Source organism: Calliphora vicina, chromosome 1, assembly GCF_958450345.1.
Source record: "Calliphora vicina chromosome 1, idCalVici1.1, whole genome shotgun sequence".
Taxonomy (NCBI): domain Eukaryota; kingdom Metazoa; phylum Arthropoda; class Insecta; order Diptera; family Calliphoridae; genus Calliphora; species Calliphora vicina.
In genome coordinates this window covers 2,815,434-2,831,886 of record NC_088780.1, presented here as the reverse complement: position 1 = coordinate 2,831,886, position 16,453 = coordinate 2,815,434, and the positions used below count along the sequence as shown (strand labels likewise).

Sequence of the window (16,453 nt, the reverse complement as noted above, 5' to 3'; positions counted from 1 at the left end):
AGAAAAACAATAAATAAGTTTTTTGACATTACTTACAATAAATCGTTGATGTCTATGTTTACTCTTGTATATTTTTATTATTTTTAAATATAATAAAAATATTCCATATAAATTACTTAGTCATCATTTAAAAAATAAATTTTTATTTGTATTTGTAAGTATGTGAAGGTGCATACATATGTATTACAAACTATGTATACAAATAACAAGTGCTGTGAGTTTTGTATCACAAATAATAATGACGATTGTATGATAAATGGCGCGTGTATCATATTGATTACTTGCTTTTTTTTTTCTTTTAGTTTAAATACTTCAACTATAAGAGCTTTTACAAAAAAAAAAATAGTTTTTATTCTCACATTCATACAAATATCGATAACCGATTTCTATTTAAAAACAATTTCCTAGAATTTTGTTGTCCTTAATACACAAATAAATAAATAAAATAAAATAAATGCACTACATTTTCTAGCAACTTTTATAAAAAATCAAACTAGTTCCTGTATTATTTTGTAAATATACATAGATATGAATGTATTAAATGCATTCCCCGCCCCACATGGAAGAATTTCATAATAAACAACTCAACTGCCAACAATATTCAGCAAGTTTCCTGTATGTTGTTGATTTTAAATACATTAATTTGTCAAGTGGAAAAGCTAAGGTGTTCCTAAGAATTAATAGAAAATAATAATAAAAAAAACAAGGTTGGCTAACGATTCGATACATTTAATAGTTAACGGTAACGCTAGTTGGTATTTTAGCGCTAATCGTATGTTGGCTTAGTTGTACATGGTTACTGTAACCATTTCAACATTGTTTGAAATTTGTTAACCATATTTTGGGCACTGTAATTATTAATTTGATGGCGGTAACCATAACATGGTAAAGTTAAGATTGACATGATTGTCGCAATCATATATATGATTGCAATAAATAAGTATATGTTTGTGACAACCACTTTTATGATGAAGGATTTACCATATTATGTTTTTCTCGGATTATGGATATTATAATTTAAGAACAACATATTATGATTCACCACGAACATGATTACCATAAATATATATTTACCACAATCATGTACAGTACGGGCTCAATTTGTGCAACTACCTATTATTGCAACTGACCGATTAGCGCAACAGCCTATTTTTTAACATTAGAGTCTTTATAACTGCAACTTTTTTCAAAAAACAGACGCGATAAGTGCAACTTTATTTTTTTTTTTTCATATGTAATATAATTCAGAAGCTATTCTATTCTCTTCTCTATTTATTCTGGTTGTTTTTTTAATCAGAATATCGCAACAACCTCGATTTCCTTTCGGTTGCGCAAATCGAGCCCGTACTGTATTTGATTGTGACAACCATGTCAATCTTAACTTTACCATATTATGGTTACCACAATCATATAAATAATTACTTGTAAAAAAGTTTGAAATAGTCAGTAAACATGTACAGCATTTTTGAAAATATGTGTATCTTAAAATTTTGTATGTAGGCACTAAAGGGATCCACTGAGAAGGGATTTTTGGAATTTCGAATTTTAAGGTTAAATCGGTATCTCTACATCTCCATAACTAATAAAGTTAGCACCAAAAATCCAATATAATCTGAATGTATGCAAAAAAAAAATAAGTGGACAGTTGAACTTTTTGATTTTTGAACTATTAAGCGGATAAAAGGTGCAAACACCGAGTTTTGGTACTTTTTACTTTTCTTGTATTCCATATCCCAAAAATTAAATTTAAATGGAATTGTAGTCTTTCTAAAAAAAATTTCAAATGAATTTTGGAACTTTTTAGAAATTTGAACGTATAATGGAATTGATTGATCCCACTTTTTGGTACTTTTTTTACAAAAATATTTAAAAAAGAATTAGTAAAGAAATATGTTTTTTTTTTCTTCCGAGGGACAAAAAATTTACCAAAACGGGTCAATTACGCATACTACGGTACTTTTTGAAACATAATGGTTCCTGGATTAATATTTCTTGCTAATTCGTAAATGGATTTTTTTAAACTGTCGAATTAGAAATCCGATATATTAGTTTCAGTTTTCGGTTTCATATAAGTCTACTGCTACTACTACTTTAGTAAAAACTGAGTGGTTAATAATGGGTTTCGTCATAACTATCAAAGGGCTCAATCAAGGCCAATCGCTAAGTGTTGCTGTTTTGTACTTAGGAAATTGGTCATCCCATAGAATTAATATAAACAAAATTTCCTTTTTTTTCAACAAAAAGGAAATTTTCGTGAGATTTTGGGAAATAAGTTTTTAAGTATTAGTTTGGAGTTTATTAGAAGAAGATATTTTTAGGAAGATTTTTGGAAAATTATTACGAAAGATAATTGCGAAACACAAAATAAATTGAAGGTAAAAATTAAAACTTAAATATATAAGATTTCCTTTATATTGCATTTATAACAGAAATTCATTTAATATCTGATCGTATTTGTAAAAGTTAAAATTATCTATTTTTATAATTTAAAATTATTTATAGAATAACGGTAATAAAGCTGGGTATTTCAATTAAGTTCTTTTGCAAATTAACATTTTTATTAGAACTGGGATTTGTAAGATTTTCGTCAGTATTTATCATAACGAAAGCGGATCGAAAAAATAATTCAGAACATATTTGGACATACTGTATGAGGTTTAGAATTCAAAATAGTCATATGTTTGAAAATTCTGATATGATATGCAAAGTATTATTAAAATCAGAATATCCGTATACAAATTATAGATCTAATTCCATTTATTTTAATTCCCCCGCTCCTTGATCTTAAGGAGAATACTAAGATACTATATCGTTTGCTTAGAGAGCAAAAGTGCTAAGTACACTTTTTTATGTAAAATAAGATTTTAATATGTAAAAAATACACCGTTTGCTTAAAAAGCGTTTACAATAATTCCTTTTTTCACGTTGTTATTATGTGGTATGCAAAACTGGGTTATGTAAAAGTGTGTTATGCAAACGTGCTCAAATTTTGACAAAATTACAACATTATTATATCAGTTCAATGTAATTGAGTATAACTACGTTATCAAATATATAATAGCGCCAAACCTGCTTGAATTATTTTTTATTCATTTAATTTCAATCAAAAAAAAAAAAGAAAACGAAAATCATAAATCATAATTTTTTTTATTTTAATATTTTATCATTTTGAAATTTATTATCATCTTGACTTGAAAGGAACTTTCGTGACAATAGAGACTTTAAATCAAATAACATAGTTAAAGCTTAAAAATATAAAATAGGTTATAGAAATGTGCCAAAATAGGATTTTAAAGTTGCCAATGCACTTCTACTAAATTACGATTATTTATCATTATAAATCAGAACATATTTAAAAAATATTTAAAACAAAGAATTTGAGAAGGTTTTTTGAATCTCCTATAAAACTTGTAAAAGGCAACTTATCACGTTAGCACACTAAGTTAACGATGTACACACAGTTACTAAAGTATACGTACGATCGACTTTTTGACCTTTTTCACTCACTAACTGACTCATCAGTCATGAGTGAGTGAATGAATGAGTCAGGCCTTGTATTTTTAAATATATAGATTTTTAAAAAAGGCCTAAAAAGTCGATCGTACGTGTACTTTAGTAACTGTGTGTATATTTATTTTTAAAATTTTTAATAATAACTATTTTAATTTTCCAAAGAAATCCACATTAATTGCGGAATATAAAATAGGTGTGGCTGACTGGCTGTATTGCAAAATAATTCAGACAGCTTTAACTGTCTACTTATTTGTTATTACTTTTAATTACTACAATTAAAACCATAATCCTAGAGGAATATAAGAGGAGTGTGTACATGAATAATACGCTCAAACTTTATTTAAAATGAAAATGTGTGTTAACGATGAAAACAGAAATTAATAAAGAAAATCAGCACAAGGAAATTGTTGAAGGTGTGTGTGTGTGTGTTGAAGTCATGGCTGTTGGTTTTAATCCCAAAGCTTCGTGAAATTCAAACAGTTCTTCCCACCACATTCATATTAAATATCAACTTCTCAATAATAACACAAACACACCTCCACATTTGTTTTATCTTTAGCAAGAAAACAAAAGATACTTTGTTCATGCACACGTTTCCTACATCCTTTTACACAAACACACACACACACCCATAGAACATCAACAAACACCAGCGCGTATTCACACACAGATACAAAATATTAGCAACAAATGTTCATTTTGAAATTCTCTACGGGATAGCAGTAGTACGACGATACGATTCGATAAGCATGTGTATGTATGTCCTATTCGACCTTATGCGTCCTTGAGGAAAGGCATAAAACAACAACAAAGAACAAATCGCACCGTTTTTGTAATATTTACGCTAAATAACATTAGAAACAAAAAAAATATACATAAAAAAGGAGAGCAATAAAAGAAATACTCCGAATGTTTTTCTACATTTATACAGATGTATGTATGGATGTAAATAGCGCTATAAACACTGTTAAAGAAGGAAGAGGTAGTCAGAATTGCAATGTCGTCTAACCCATGCTCAATCACGTTTAATTCACAAGGATGAATGTGGAAGAGGAATTTTTTCTCACCGTATGTTTTCTTGATGATTTTTATGTACAAACACATTCACACACATATACTGATGAAGTTTGAGAGACTATATACAAAAACCCGCTATCTTAGAAAACACAAGAATTCTGAAGAACAAAATATACATATTTTTAAGGCTGCTACGACCCAGAGAAAAAATCTAGTTGTACAAGGTTTTGATCAATACTATGGTCACTGTAATTATTTATATGATTGCGGTAACCATAATATGATTAAGTTACGATTCACATGATTGTAGCAATCATATATATGATTGTAATAAAAATAAATCATGTTCATGATGAATCCGAGAACAACATACATAGTATGATAAATCCTTCAACAAATTCACATGATTGTAGCAATCATATTTATGTTTGCTACAATCATATTATGGTTACCGCAATCATATAAATAATTACAGTGACCATAATATTGTTCAAAAACTTATCAAAATGGTTACAGTTAACTAAATTTTTTCTGTATGCAGTTAATTTATTTTTAAAATTTTGCATTATTGGTAATTTTATTAAAGATAGAGGTTTTATTCTACAAAAATATTCATTTTGTATAAATAAAATTTATAAATTTTTTTTATTTTGGAATTAAAGCTACACATGTATTATAAATAACCTGCAATTATTATTAAGTATTAGAATTAAGAGAGAATTAATATAGTAAAATAATAGTTTTAAGTTTAGTTGAGCTTCCCTGAATTCAATTTATCTTAAACAAATTTTCATTCCGGGGATATTACAATTTTAAAATGTAGTGAATTCTTTCATTTATTTAAAGGTATTGGAAATGGACTTCATATACATATGTATGTTCAATATGACTTGCATATGATTTAATTCGATATCACCACTTGGAAGATATATATTCATAAATAAACTGAAAAGGGGCGATATCTCGAAAACGCTTTAGTCAATTAAAAATATTTGTTCAGATTCATCATTAAGAAAACATATTTTGAATGTGAAAATTATACAATATACTTGAATTAAAAAGTTATTATTAAAACAGATAGATATATAGTTTTGCATTCAGTAATTTAATTATTTTAAGATAGACGAATTACCAAAATGTCAATAAAATTGCAAAAAAAACACAAGTTCTTTTTTTTGAAATTTATACCACAAATGTGTATATTGTTTGCTGAATATTTTGCCATTAAAACACAAACATTTTTATGAAAATCTAAGATAGAGGCTATTGAATATATTCCCTCGATATGTCAATTTGTAATTTATTTAGACATTTTGGTATTTATTCGTCTTCTTTTTCTTCTTAGTTTATTTATTTTAAGGTTATGCGGAGGTTAAAGGTTACTTACTTGAAAAGCAGACAAGAATAAAAATGTTTACAATTGCTGTCTGTTTGTCACAGGAAGAGAAATGCTACAGGACAATGCTAACTTGATGATACAAATTTCACAAGGTTTCTAATTATTTTTAAACACTAATATTTAATTAATTTTGTTATTAATACGAGTATTATAATATATTTCATTAAATTCAATATTATTTTCTTTATATTTCTTCTACTGTGTAATATTTATTTCAATATTCGTAAAATTCTTAAGGATTCTTCTTAAATAATTATTTTATTTTTAAATTTGGCACTTGTTTTATTTCAATTTATTTTTTTATTATTATTTTTTATTGAAATATCTTTGCTTTTTTTATTAATATCCACTATTTACTTATTGTTATAATGTATTACTTTGTTTAATTTTTTTTATTTATTTAACATACTTCCGATTAGCCGAGTGTGTGCGTCAAGTTTGAAAGCGTTAAACATAGTGATTCTCTGAATTATTTGCAATTCACATTTAAAACCCACGATAAATGTTTACGAAGCTTTTTTATTCGTAGAAACAAAGCACAATGGATGAGTGAAATCAATTAAATACTTTAAATGTTTCAGAGAACATGTCAACAAATGAAATGTTGTTGACTGACTGTTTACACTTGGAAAAAGTTGCTGATTGCTGGTGTCATATTTAATGATTATAATTGGGTCCATTTATTTCACATGCGGATAGTTAAAGGTAGACTTATTTTATATCAACAGAAGGGACATTTTGTGTTCTTTTCAAAAAATGTATTTATATACAAATATTATGAACTTTTGTGGACAAATACAATTTCTAATATTGAAAAGTATGATTTTTTTATGTTAACTATGGCCTTTTTCCATCTTTCCGGGAATATATGCATTCTGAGCCAAAACAACAGCTTTTGAGGCCAAGAATGAATCAAGCAAATATAGGATACTCTGTTCCAAAGTGAAGCGTATACCAGAGACAGCATTCTGCATCGATCGAAACAAATATGTAGTAGTAGGACGAGACACAGTGAAGCAAAATTTCCCAATCACTGCATTCTTAATAACTTTTTAACAGGTATTGCATTTTGGGCGTTTATCGGACAATGCTCGCTTCAAACGAATCAGTTGCATTCGGTACAGGTTCCTTGTGATGGTCTAGCCAGATTTCAGCAGCTCATAATAGATAGGACCCTTTGGTCCCACCAAATCCAGTGCATTACTTTAGAGCCATGGATATTTGGCTTTGGTGTCAATTCGGCTGGTTGGCCGGGCTTTACATACTATTTCTTACGCTTCGGGTTATCCTATTTAATCAATTTTTCATCTCAAGTAATGATACGATGCAAAAATGATTTTCTTTTATAGCGTTGAAAATGTCATTCAAGGTCTCTAAGCTTCAAATCGTATAGTACAAAATTTCACTGCTTTCGAATGAATCCTGCTGCTTGCAAACGTTTTGTCTTCCTTATTGAACGTTAAAACCGATAAAACACATTCACCATAAGCTTCGGAGAGCAGTCGGTGTGCTTCAGGGTTTTTTTAAATTAAATAAGTAAAGCAAAACTTCCCACATATGACGCTTTGTTGGCACAAAATTCAACATTTTCGAAGCAAAGAAAAACGTTGTTGTTAACACGATTATGTTCAATAACTTAGAGAGAATAAATGACAGATATGTATGTATGTATGCTTCAAGGACCTTTTCGTAAATGCATCACTGCGCTGCATCTGATGCGCAGTACGTTCTAAAATGCAAAAGTAGGCAACATTGCAAATGTCTTGAGTTCTAAAAAGCATGATGCGCAAAAAACCATCAAACAAGCATCACAAAATTGGCTGATGCATTGTCTGCGCATCAGTTGATTTGCATCATCATCGCAAACTAATCACAGATGCGCATCAAATGCAGCGCAGTGATGCATTTCCGAAAAGACCCTGACATATAAGTTATTAAAAACAAAAATCGCGTTCAAAAGATCTTTTTTTAAAAAAAAAAAACAAACACAAACTGCGAATCGTTTTGCTTGTCTGCAGAAACACTCAGAGTCTCTGGCAGGAATCGAACCCGCAACCCTTGGATTGATAGTCCAGTACACTATCGTCTAGTCTATCGGGGCACCCAATCTATTGTAAATTCCGCAGTTTTAAGTAATATTTTGGGTCGTTATGAAACTTAAAGACGATCTAGCTATGCCCGTCGGTTTATTTGTCGTTTAAGGAAAACATTATTTTTGTCATGCAATTTAAAAAAAATATATATGTATGTATATTCTTTTGGCGTTTTATGTAGTGTTTATAAAAAACCGACTTTTTAAAAAACCGGTTTGTCGGTTAACCGAAAAATGGCCTTTTTTAAAAAACCGGTTTTTCGGTTAACCGACATCGAAAAAACCGGTTAAACCGGTTAACCGTCATATATGTGTAGAAAACATAAAATGTACAATAAAGTATATACAGCTTTAATTTTTTTAATTTTTAGTAGTCAGAAATGGTTAATATTAAATAACTATAAATATACAAAAGTGCTAAGTCCTTTTATTTTGTAAAAATTTCAAAATTATTATCTCAGTCAAATGGAAATGAGTATAAATATGTTACTAAATATAAAATACTTGTTTTAATTATTGGTTTATTCATTAAATTTCAACCAAAAAATGTAAATCACTTTTTTAATTTAATATTTGATAACTTTGAAATTTATTTTCACCTCTACTTTCTGATATGAAAGACAAAATGTTCCAAGTTCCAAAAAAGGACCTATAAGATGTAAACGCACTTTCTCTTAGCTGTGATTATTTGTTATTATAAAAAACTCCATTATCAGATTTCATAAATATTTCAAATAATGAATTTTAGAACGTTTTTTGTCTCTCCTGTAATATTTCTGAGAAGCTAACGAAATGATTAATAAATTAAAATTTTAAGAACAAAATACACTAATGAAGTCAAATTTATTGAAGGAAGGTATGTACATCGAATTCAATTTAACGTTTGGTAAGATCATCACTAAGTTTTTAATGAATCATTAGTAAGATTTAGCCTAAACTTATAGAATTATGCGGAATTTAATTTTAATTTTTAATAGTTTCATTATGTGCAAAAAAGTTTTTAAGTAAACTCATCGTCATCTATTATTTAGAATCATTGTAATTCTTAAAAACATTAATCTAAAGAGGTTTGTATTGTAAATCAGCAGTTTAGGTTTCAAATCAGACCAATAATGTGTATACAATGAATATTAAAAATGCACAAAAACGTGAGATTTATCAATTTTAGTCCTAAATTATAAAAACCGGTTAACCGAGTGATAAAAACCGGATAAACCGGTTAACCGAAAATCAACATTTTAAATTAACCGGTTCGCAAAAAACCGAGATTTGGAAGAAAAACCGGTTTTTCGGTTAACCGGTTAACCGGTTTATAAACACTAGTTTTATGTAAACAATAAAGATAATTTCATTTTGGAAAGTGGAAACAATTTATTGTTCTTTGTAAAACAATGTTTATTACAATAAAATTTATATTTGAGCATTTTTGCTTGCCCTTTTCATAAGATATGAATATTTAAAGATAAACAATACCATTTTTTTTTAAAAAATTTTACAAAAAAAAAATATAAAATCATGAGCAGTGTTTAAAATTCCAAAAAATAAAAATTTCCAAATGACTATATGTAACTAGAGAGTATGTGATTGTTAATATCATCTAAATCGATAAATTCCAATAAAAGATCAATTTGTTTATGATGTCTTATGGAATTCATGATATTCAACTTATAAAATATCAATCAAACTATATTTTTCTGTGTACAAAATGTTTATAAACATTACTTTGGCAACAAAACTTGTTGTTTCTCTTTATCTCTGTGTTCTCTCAGTATTACCAAAATAATCTCACTCAGTAAACATTTGTGTACATTTCTTGATTGTTTGTATTAAGTTGTTGTATTTTTTTTTTGTCGTTTTAGTTAATGCCGGTTCAGAAAATAATAATAAAAAAAATAGTATGTGTCTTTTTTCTTCATTCTCAGCAAAGTTTTGTTAAATACATACTCAAAATAAAAAAAATAAATACAATAAACAGCAGCAGCATTAGCCATTGTTATGGCGGCGGTTTAATGTCCGTTGGTTGATGCACGTGTGCGCCATTTAGACACCCGCTTACACACCTCGGGCACTTTGGAGCTCTTCTGTAGACAATACAAACGTACGAATATTCAAAAATGTATATAGACATACAGATGTATAGATATACAAACTTACAAATAAAACAAACAAACAAACAATACATGTAGGTATATGGTATCATTAAAAAAAATTAAAATTGATTGGTTTCCATTGAATTGGAGGTTTTTAAAAATATATATGCACATATTTTTATAAACATACCGTGGTGTATTTTTATATGATTGCCTGTATATAGACCACATAAATAAATAAGTAAATATGTACATATGTATGAATGTTTAGGCATTCGAGGATGATGCATGAGTGTGTCTTGCGACGATGAAGATGTTGAAAATAATATAATACATACCTACCTACCTACATACATAGAATGAATAATTATACCAAGAATCATTAACAGATATAAAAACAAACTTATTGCGTTTTGTGTTTTATTTTTCACAAAGCAATAACAACAAAAATCAAAACAAAAACAAAACATATTCATAATAATAATAAATTATCGAAATGTTAAATAGAATTTCCACCAAAATTACATTTTTTGATTTGCATTGTTCTTTTTTTACTTTCGTTAATTCCATTCATTGGTTTAACAAATTTCGTATTTTCATTTAAAACAAATTTCAAAATTGAGATGAGAAAACGTAAAATTTGGTGAAAATGATTCTGATCATTATCATGGCCCTGGACTGGTGTTTCATTTGTTTTTATTACTCAGATACCCTTCAGCACTTTCTAAAAACGTGCCTTGAATTTGCGGTTGTATGTGAAACACATGACATTGTACAAGTGTGACTGTGGCGTATAATTAATATTATTTTTTTCGAAAAAGTTTTAAATTAGGCAAAGTTTAATTTAACTATTTTTTTTAAATAAATTATTGTAAACCTACACTTCTTCTTGTGGGTATAAATAATAAACCCAAAAGATTTAAATAGAGAGTTGTATATATTTTTTATATTTTCTTTTTATTGGAATTTTTGGCAGCCTTGAACAAAAAAACGTATCATTATTACTCATTTTCAAATCGCCTAATATTAAAGCACTGAATTGATATCACTGTTACAATTTGGACTTTTGTACTTACGCCATTTAACGGTTGCTTGTATTTTCTTTTATTTTATGTTTTCTTTTTATTTTTTACCCAAAATTTGTTTGTGCCTTTTCGACAAAGTTACTGACACTTAAAGCGATTGTCAGGTAAGACGAAACCAACTAACTAATTTATACAAACATACGCACATGCAAAAGCCAACAACAGCCGCTTGCAAATAAATATAAAAACAAGTAAGAGAGCTATATTCGTCTGTGCCGAATCTTATATACCCTCCAACCAATTATAATTCAAAATAAATATTTTTAGGTAAACAAAATTTTTTTTTCCAAAGTTTTTTTTTAATTTTTTGGAAAAAAACATTTTCGAATTGTTTTTTAAATTTTTTTTTTTAATATTTAGCGAAAAAAAATGTTTGGTGAAAAAAAAATCGGGTTAAAATTTGTTTCCGATTTTGACCCATTGTAGATACATCTTACTATGGTTTTATATACGTCGTTGCAAAGGTCTTTGAAATATCTATCATTAGATATCCATATATGACTTAGTAATCCAGATATAGGTCAAAAATAGGTAAAAAATCGAGGTTGTCCTGGTTTTATATCTTAGCCATTTGTGGACCGATTTCCTCGATTTTAAATAGCAACCGAGCCGGAAGAATTCCGGAGATATTGATGTATGAAACGTGTATGTAAGTTATTTGGGGGCTTCGGAAAGTTGATTTCAACAGACAGACAGACAGCCCTGGCTTAATCGATTCCGCTATCTATAAGGATCCAGAATATATATACTTTATATGGTCGGAAAATTATATTGTGGAAATTACAAACAGAATGACAAACTTATATATACCCTTCTCACGAAAGTGAAGGGTATAACAAGTAAGAAAGTATGGTCGGGCAAGCACGACCCTACACTCAGGAAAAGAGCAAAAAAAAATGTTCTTTTAAAATTTCAATAATTTATTCTCGTGAGTGATTTTCGGAAGTGGGCCTTATATGGGAGCTATGAGCAATTATGGACCGATCGCCATGAGATTAAGCAATGTGATTATGTCTGTGATTATGAAAGTTATTACTGTTGATTTCTGTGGTTAACAAAATTATTAAGAGATTAATGCTCGTTAAAGAGATTTTAGGAAGTTGGCCTTATATGGGAGCTATACTAATTATGTACCGATCATCATAAAATTAGGTAAATTAAACATTTATGACCGATAAAGTCCTATTTCGGGAGGACATTTGTTTTGGGGCTATGTGAAATAATGGACCGATTTCAGACTGTTTCAATAGACTTCGTTCTTAGGCCAAAAAAAATGAACTTTGAGCACATGGTTGTACAGGCACCCAGACAGACAGACGGACATCGTATACTGTTAGACTAATATTTAATGGGCGTTACAAACATCAGCACAAACGCATAATACCCTCCCCACTATAAACAGTAAAAAAAAACTCCAAACAAGCCTAGACATAGAGAATCGTTTACACGTGCTGTTTAGTGGCCTTAAAAAAAAGCACACACATGTTCACAAAACTAAAATCAAAATCAACCAACCAAAAAAAGCTGACTGAATTATTACTTGTTGTGAGTTTTGACTTTTTTTAGTCAATTCATTCGCTTGTTTTTCCCATTTGACTATTTGTTTACATAAGAAATATAAAAATTAATTCTTCTAAAACACTTATTCAGCCAGACATAAAGATTTTGAACGCGACAATGGTCATGCTATTTTACAATGCAATGAGGTACTAGTTTTGAAATGGCCTGCCCCAGCGCCAGATCACAATCGCATAGTAAACCTATGGGAAATTGTAGATCGGAAATTCCAATCTTGATATTATACCTCGAAGGAGCTAACAGCTTTATCAGATGCTGTTATAAGGGAATGGCAATACGGAATATCCAAAAAAGGAACAACAATTTTTTGTAAAAATTAAATACTTTTTAGTTTGTTTTCTATTTCCAGATCTTATTAATTGTTGTCTTATTTTTCTTAATATAAAAAATACTAAAAAACAAGAATTTCATAAGATTTTTTTTTTTTGATTTTGACCTATTAATTAAATATTTGTAAAAGTTTCAATATTGTTTTAAATAAAATTCGAAAGTAAAAAAAAATATAATAAAATAAAATATTGTAAACAAAATCGAATTACATATTTCAAATTTAATGGCTACTGTCATTGACATTGTTGGAGTTGTACCCCATCGATAACACTGTACAACAAATGTTGAATCACTGCAACAACGAGATATTAATGTAGGCTATCAATAGAAAGTTGTTAATTGAAAGTTGTCCATAAAAATATGTTTGGATTGGCAATTTTTAAAAAATTTTATTGTTTTACTAATTTTGGAAAGATTTTTAAAGTTTCAAAACTTTGAACTTTTTAATTAAAATTAAAATTTAATTAAAACATTGGTTATTTTGATTTACTTTCAGTTCACCTTGGTCGCATTCAGAATAGAATTTCTTATTGGAAATTAATATACGAATAAGTATAGTGTATAACAAATAAAGCATAACAAATAAATTATTATTTTAAATAAACAGCCTTCAAAATTCTATGTATGTATGTATGTATCTATTCTATAAATAAACTAAAAAAAAAATTTTACAAAAAATAAACCAGTTTTTTATTTGCCTATAAATTTAAATCCTGTATTTTTATTATCTCCAAACGGTTTTCGATCCACTTAAATGAATGAATAACGAACTATAAACGGCCCAATTAAAATGACGTTTGATAATAAAATAAAGTGTGTTCGGCTTGACGTCATGTCGTTATCGAAACTTTCATGCAAAGTGAAAACTACACACCAAATAATATCTAAATATGTATGTTGTATGTCTGTATATCAAGTGATCATGCCATTAGTAAGATAGAAATACGACATACAAAAATACACGCGACGAGACAATGAAATAAAAACGATAATGAAATTTCATGGAATGCAAGGAAACGAGACACTACACATGGATAGGGGAGGGAATCTTTGGCTCAAAATTTATATTTGGCGAATGAACTGGTAGCAATGTCAAGGTTACTATCCGATACAAAACAGAGTATAGCAGACACGAAACCAAAATTTATAAAATTATATAGAAAATCAAAAAAAAAAAACACGTAACAAAGACAGCCAACCTACAAGAATCTAAAACGATGAACAACAAAAATTGATCATAAATATATTTATTGAAAGTCTGCTTCTGATTCTTGTTCTTTTCTTTCTCTTTATACCAAGTATGTACAAATGTATGTATGTATAAACTGTTGAATGTGAGATCGTTTTAAAAAAATCACCAAAAAGCACACAAAAATATTAGTGTTAGTAGTGAAATAAAACAAAAAATAATCATTATGAGAAGAAAAAAACAAAATAAAAAATAATAATAAATTGGGAAAGAAATTAAAGGCGCGTGCACAAGATAAAAAAAATGTCTAATTATATCAAAATACAATGACGGACAAAATTATGACAGACTTCTTTCGATCGAGTACAATGTTGTAGATTAGATTATCCTAAACTAGTAAGAAATCAAGTTGTGAATCTATAGTAATTTTTGTCTAGTTTTTCTAACAAAATCAAATATTTGTTTAGATTTAAAATTTAAGAATTGCTCTTTTATCTAAGAGAATATCTGAAAATAAGAATAAAAAAGGATTTGATTAATACTATTTATAATACAGTTCAGTGGAATTTGGTCATTCGGGTCCAAATAAAATTAACGAGTTTAAAGTAGATCACATTCATAAAGTATTTCCTTTCTGTTTCTATTAATATATTGGTCACTGTATACGTTTTATTAAACAAAACAATAAATATGCGATTTAGATTTTGAATAATTTTTTTATTGTTTTTTTTTTTTTTTGTTTCAATAAAAACATTGATAGTATATTTTTTTATTAGAAGAACAAAAGAAATAACAACACCAGTGACAACAACAAATTATTTGATCACGTTTGATCTTTTACACTCAATTAAATCGGCCATAAAAATTTGCCATTTTTGTTTTGTTATTTGTTTAAAATTCGTACTTTAATGATCGATCACATGTATTTGTATATGGTTTTATTACTTATGCTATAAATATATTCATATTTACATACTTATGTATTTATTTATTTATGTTTATATAAATGAGAGTTTTTTTTATGAGTGTGAGTAAATTTTTGCAATAAACTTATTAAAAATGCTAATAAAAGAAATATGTACAACAAATCTAACATAAATTCAGGAAAACTGACAGACAGACACCAATCATCACTAATGTTGAGACATGTGCAAAAAACAAACAGCTTTTTAAAAGGAAGACACTGAAAGAGAGACAGAGAGAGAGCAAAGAAAAACCTTATTTGCATGTGCGTGTGAGTATTTATGTGTTTTTAGCACAAGTTCACACACGTGACCACTTACGCTAAACAATCCAACACTTTGGTCGTTTGTTGTAAATAGATTGTGGTTAGTGTTGTTGTTGCAATTTTACAGTACTAAAATAACAAAACAAAGGAATTAGTACAGTGGTGCCAACCAACATACTTATAGATAGGCTCGTTTAAATCACTGCAACAAACCCGCATTAATGCTGCAAAAAAAATGTGAACAATAAATCTATTTATAAACCTACATATACGATTCTTTAATAAACCGCGTGTTTTACATAATCATAATCAGGTTTATTTATACATATTCTCAGTGTGAACAAATTTATAATACAATTTATAATGTTATGGCATTTTGCTTGAAATTTCAGATAAAAATAAATGTTGCGGACGGAATGTTATGTTAAGAATTATTAAATTGTTTTATAGTTTTATTAATTGGGCCTGAATAATAAAAATAATAAAAACTATTTTTATCATTTTGGTTTATTTATCTAATCGTGACAATTATGTACATTCTTACTACATTTACAAAGCCAAGTTGCATATTCTAGGTATTCAGTAGGCCTGCTCGACCTTTACAAATAATAAATCATCGGCGTTTTTAGTAACACTCTTCATATAAATTTTGTTTCATTATAAGATAAAATATCGAAAATGTTAACACTATTAGATGCTCTAAAGAAGATACTAAAACTCCAACTCCATGAAAACTATTATTCCGTAATTTCAGTTTTCAAAAACCAAACATAACATACCTATAAGTAGTTTTTATAATGATATTTTTCTTAGCATATCATTTTGTATGAACAAAAAGTACTGCAGCGCACAGTGGTATGAGAAAAAAAAAAGAGGGAAATAAAACTGTAACTTCCAAACCCTTAGTCCGATTTGATTGAAATTTCACACGC

The 16,453-nt window shown here is 28.2% G+C and overlaps 1 protein-coding gene across 1 annotated transcript in view; it reads right to left on the bottom strand.

Annotated features, from left to right (window-relative positions):
* Positions 1-6,128, bottom strand: part of Cipc (Clock interacting protein circadian) — a 32,557-nt gene extending 26,429 nt beyond the window's left edge. The window contains exon 1 of the mRNA XM_065498736.1: positions 5,918-6,128. The gene's annotated coding sequence lies outside the window, so the exon portion shown is untranslated. The remainder of the gene's footprint in view (positions 1-5,917) is intronic.
* Between the last annotated feature and the right edge of the window lie 10,325 nt (positions 6,129-16,453).